Consider the following 6,126-nt stretch of genomic DNA (forward strand, 5'->3'; position numbering starts at 1 on the left):
TAGTGCTTCTCTTGTGTGATAATTCTCAGCTAGGTCCAGGCTGACAACCAAAACCACTCTACAATCAATATAGCTTTGTGCTGGGTTTGTGCCTGTGGCAGGATTTTTGGTAGCAGGGGAGAGGCTACAGCAATGGCCCCAGTGAGAAGCTTCTCGAAGCTCCCCCGGCTCCAAGTCAGACCCTCATCTGGCCAAGGCCAATTAGTGACAGTGGCTGCTCCTCTGCGATAACGCATTTAAGAAGGGGAATCTGGGAGGAGGAGTTGGAGTTGTGAGGAAGAGTTCTGAGGGAGATACCTCTGCAAACACCAAGGTGAGTGGCAGAAAGCAGGGCAGGGGGGGAGGTGTGCCAGAGCAGAGACTCCCCTGCAGCCTGTGGAGGTCCATGGTGGAGCAGGTGCTGACCTGCAGCCCATGGAGGACCCACACTGGAGCAGGTGGCTGCACCTGAAGAAGGCCAGGACTCTGAGGGAAGTCCCTGCTGTTGTAGTTTGGTGATGGGAGGACTGCAACATGTGGGAGGGACACATACTGGAGTAGCTCGGGAAGTGTTGCATCCCGTGGGAGGGATCCACGCTGGAGCAGTTTGGGAAGAGCTGCAGCCTGTGGGAAGGACTCACGTTGGAGAAAGTTTGTGGAGAACTGACTCCCATGAGAGGGACCCCACGCTGGAGCAGGGGAAGAGCACGAGGAGTCCTCCCCCTGAGGAGGAAGGAGCAGTAGCAACAACATGAGGGACTTATGGCTACGCCAGCCCCTGCCCCAGCCCCTGCACCACTGAGGGGGAGGAGGTAGAGAAAATCGGGAGCAAAGCTGAGCACAGGAAGAAGGGAGGAGTGAGGGGAAGGTGTTTTTAAGATGTGGTTATACTCCTCACTGTCCTACTTTAAGTGTTGTTGTTAGCGTTTGAATTTATGTTCTTTTTTCTTCCCCTAACAAGTCTGTCTTTTGCCTGTGACCATAATGGGTGAATCATCCCTCTCTGTCCTTATCTCAACTCCTCCAGCCTTTTGTTGTATTTTCTCCTTCCCATTCCTGAGGGGGAAGGGGTGAGCAAGTAGCTGGTTGGTGCTCAGTTTACCTCTGGGCTCAAACCACGACAGTCATAAATGCACAGTTCCCTCACCCACACCCATCTGAAATCAGAGAAAGCAGATAGAAATACCAGTGCATCACCCACCCACTGGTTGCGTTATCAAGATTCCTTCTCATCCCCTACATATAGTTGTTCAAAGAAATAGTAGAAACAAAAAAAAAAAGGAAGGGGGCGGGGGGGTGTTGCAGGCCTCCTGAGCTTGCTTGAGGCTTCTTAAAAAACAAAGTAAAATTGAATTGACTGGTAAAGCTGAAAGAAGATGCTTGAAGAAGCATGACCTGAATTTTAGGGAGGATCTAAGTGAGGAAGGGGAGCTAGGAAAGGTCATTGGTTTATCAGGTGGTAAAAAGAACTAGAAGAGATCCTTTCTCCATCTCAGAAGTATTTAAATCATCTTACAGAGCACTGAGTCACATGTCCACAAAGTCCAGAGCCAAGGCAGAAAGGTCCAGTGTGCTGCTTCTGTAAGAGATGGGAAGATGGAGGGTGCAATAGTAACTGCTAAGACTCAGCAGGGGAAATGGGAAATTTCAGGGAAATCAGCAGCTTTAGGATGTAAGGACTGTAGAACTAGGAAGGGCATTCATCACTAAAATAAGGTTCTCTTGCAATTTAAAATAGTCATGTAAAATGGTTAGCAGTTCACAGAGTAGTTGAATTGACTATGTTCACTGTTAGCATGGAGATAGTTTGAACAACCTCTCTATGTCCCATTTATTTGCCTTTGACATTATCTCTGTTCTCTGTGCTTCACTGTGTTGCCAAGAAAATTAGGGTAGAAATCTCATCCATCACAGAAACATTAACTAAGTGCTAGAGCAAACTGGAAGATTTTTAAGAGAGAGTCACTTCAGCAGTAAAAAGGTGTAATAATACTGCAGAAATGAAAATGGAAAATCTGATTTTTTAGTGAACTTGTGCACGCTGATGTTCATGTATGGTTTGTCAATGCTGTTTCCTCTGACCCCTACAAAACATTTCCTGAAATTAATGAATAAGCCATTACAAGTAGCTGGTGGAAAATGGCATGAGCAGGGCTATTCACCAATTCCATTGCATCTTCTCAGCATTATCATTGTCATCAAACACAACTTTTCAGTGGAAGAAATTTATATTTATGCAGGGAGGTTTCTGGAAATCAGAGTTTAAGTTGGAATTATCATGTGGTTTTGATAATTATGAGGTTAAGGGGGGGGGGGGGGGGGGGAAGACCACAAAAGCTACTAAAAGAGACTTTAAACAACTTCAAATACAAATAAATCAGTAGCTGGACCTAAAAGAGAAAGTAGAAATATTTTAGGGAAAACCTCTATAACATTTTCGAGATCAATCAGAAGAAGAATAAATTAGAATGGAACTACTCAGATATCGAATAAAATTAAGTGTGGATTGGACTGAATCAGTGATTTAACTTTACTATGTCTCCACAGTATTTTCTGCATCTCCCCAGCTCTCTCTGCTGTTACAAAGTGGCTATTGCACCTGTCTACCGGCTCCACTAAATCAGCTTGACAGAAGTCTGTGGGATAAAGGAAGCTACTCGCACACTGGCAGTATCTAGTATTACTAAAACATAAGACATTAGTAAGGATTACAGTGAGTCTGTTAATAATGTATTCCCTCCACACTCATTTAGAAATATATACCAGAGACTGTATCATTCAATACAGTATATCTTTCTTTTCAGTTCCTTATTTTAGAAAGGAAAACGCCCACACATGTAAAAAGATCGCTGGAGTAGATGTCTTTTCTAACAGCTTTCTTCTAGCCTAATCGGAATCTACAGTGACCTGTTCCTGGCACCTTTCTTATGCAAATCTTATACTGCAGAGAAAACCTCGAGTTTACTGCTGACCTTCATTTTGGCTGGGGTAGCAGTGACATCCAGCGGTTCAGAGAGAAGAAATTTGCTCATTCTTTTCTTTCTACCACAGTACATCACTGGAAACGCATCAGAAAATGGCAGGGATCCCCTGGCATTCCCTTCTCTTCGTGGATATTCGCAAATGGCACCACTGCAGGCAGTTTGACAGCCGTGGGAAGGGATAACCCACACGGGGAAACAAAGATGCATAGCAAGAAATAAACAGAAAACACCCTCTGAGGAGGCAGACCATCTTTTTAACAGCTTTAAAAGAACACTGCAGATAGGAAATGTAATCGGTATTTTAAAAAGTTCAAGTAAAAAGCACCTTCCTATATTACACCTACCCCACTGACTTCACAGCATTTTCCTTCTTAAAATTATTTTTATTAACTCTGTTTTTATACTGAAAAAAAGATGAGCAGGCTTACAAACAAGGGAAAGTTCATTGAAGAGAAATTACTGCAGGGGAATTTTGTTTCTCAAGCCCAGAATAAACAAACTTTCAATTATTAGAGTTTTCAGTAACCAGCTGAGTGTTGAACTGTGATGTGATATGTGATGGACTGGGAAGTGACTTAGATTTTGTGTTCATGTTGTGTTAAAAGAAAAAAACAAACAAACAAAAAAACCATTAAATGCATATAAAGAACTGGGCCAGCAGAGGTAGCTGTTGGTACAACAAAATCAACAACTATGAAAAACATTTTTTCAATGAATATTCTACATTTAAGGAAGAAAACATTTTTTAAAACCAGACAGTCCAACCTTGCAGTCTCCGGCATTGGAAATTAAACTTAAGAGTTCATTTGTTCCTCCTTTGCTGCCATTTTTATTTCTTCGAGACTGCCCATTTCCAATTCCTATTAACTGTTCCTAGCTCTTAGGCACCACATTTTCTATCCTCTCCATTTGTATTTTGTCAACATGGAGATCAGAAAGGATGAATCGACTCCTAACAATCCCAAGGTTGGCCTAAAAAAAATACCAGATTTATCAATAATTCTTCAGAACATTTTCAAATACCATTTGGAGCTTTTGTGGCTCCAAATTTTGACTTGATCTCTGAAAGACAGGGTTAGAAAACTCTGAAATGTGGGTAAGCTTATGTAACGTTTGAATCAAGAAGTACACTGTCCCACCAGCTGTTCATGGGTAGGAAAACACACTCTCCCAGACCTAGGTCTGACATGGTCACCATATGTATGCCCTTGCAGAGCAGAGAGCTTTCAGTCTCCATGAGTATTTTAATAAACACCCTCAAAAAGGCTAATGGTCTTTCTAAAAGCATTTCTACACTAAAAGAACATTTCATCACGTTGTAGCATTAGTGATTTGTATGTTTAACAGCCATTATACTTCAACTAAACATTGTAAATGCTGGATATGATGGCTTCCTGCTTCTGTTTCCAAGATCACAAAACACAGACCTGTTGGGTGGGCTAACAGCAGGGCTGCCACCCCGCGGCATCCTCAGCATCCAGGACTTCCTGCAGTCTGACTGAAAGAACCGGCAGCCAGCTCTGTCAGAGTGGGTGGAATTCAATTGCACGTACACAAAACTGTAAGTAGATACTCTCCAGATTTAGCAGGTTCTAAAGGCACTTTATCTTAAACTTCTTGCAATTTATCTAGCTTCCATCCCATTCTCCAAGGACTGTTTATGCCTTTCACATTTCATGTTTATGTGAAATGCATGAACAGCCCTTGGAACAAGGCCTGAAATCCAGGTCTAAGATCAGTAACTTCTTTGCCTGTCTCTGTGTAAGATCCATTCTCTGCAAATAACAAAGCTTTCCAGTTCCTACTGGAAAGAAAACTCAGAACTCTATAGGAGCTGTGATTCAGAGTTCTCCTCCTATTGCAAGATCTTTGCTATTAATAGCATCTTGCAACTGTAAGAAACAGTAGTTCACACCCATTTCTTTTAGCATCTTTTGTGTTTTCTACCACTTGTGCTCCAAAGTAACAATACGCCTACTGCAGACAAGTGGCTACTTACACAGTAGTTTGAACTTTCCAGGCTTGTAGAGGAAGAGTTTTAGGTGCCTTGTGTCAGGCCAGCACTCACAATGGGGTATATTTTTTCAGTGGTAAAACCCAGAACCAAAAGCTCTCAAGCACAGTTCATTTCATGGAGCAAACTCTTGGCAGCTGTCTGGCTGCTCTGGATGCCATTCAGGGGAGCCCACCTCCAGGCATTTTAGGTCTTTGAGCATCCAACTGCTTTTTGACACCATCTTATGGGCATATTTACTTGGGCAGCTCAGAATATGGGCACAGTATATGGTTCTCTGCACCTGTCCATGACTCCTATGAAAGCCTTTATAGAGAAAGTCTGATTCATGGCATCAATTTGCTGTAGACTTTTCTGCTCTACTCTCCAAACTTCAGGAGGTTCCTTCCTCCATCCCCCAAAACATTCAAACACAAATTTCAGTTGACAGTAGAATACATGAGTCAAATTTTCATTTAGTTTTCAAATCAAACACCTTGGTGAACCTATGAATCACACAAAATCCTCACTGCTAGTGTTGTTTCAGGGAACTGCGCACAACAGGCTCTGAAGAGCACATACTTTTAGTTAAAATTTGTTCTGCCCGGACATAAATATTAAAAAAAAAAGTCAGGATTTCATTCATAATGATGCAATTCTAAAGCCTGCATAACTGATTTAACACAGACCAAAGTCAGGCCTCAAGTGTTTGTGAAGTCAGGTTTTGGCATTTAGGTTTCATACAGTCAGCATCAGCTATGACCATTTTTTTTCCACATGGGTCAACAGTACAGACGGATAGGCACTGGCACACAGAGCAAAAACAGGTGTATTACCAAAGTTTCAGAGGTGCAAAGTATCCCTGCCCTCAGTACCAACGACACATGAAGGTTTCATTAATTTTAAGGTCAGAAGAAAGCAGAATAACACTTCAGACTGACCTGCTGCCAGGACAAAAGAATCCTTCCCTTTAATTCTTCTGCTAGCTTAGTATGTTCTAGCCCACAGAGTTTTCCAAAGTTACCTAGCCTTTTATATACACCAGCCAATGAAGGATACGCAACACTTGATAATCCTCTTTAAGTGCAGCATTAAGATTTTGTTCAGACTTTGAAACATCAGCACATTTGGAAAATTCATGCTGTCCTGTTCATACTTGAGGCTAGGTAC

Source organism: Strix aluco, chromosome 7 (assembly GCF_031877795.1).
Source record: "Strix aluco isolate bStrAlu1 chromosome 7, bStrAlu1.hap1, whole genome shotgun sequence".
NCBI classification, from domain to species: Eukaryota; Metazoa; Chordata; class Aves; order Strigiformes; family Strigidae; genus Strix; species Strix aluco.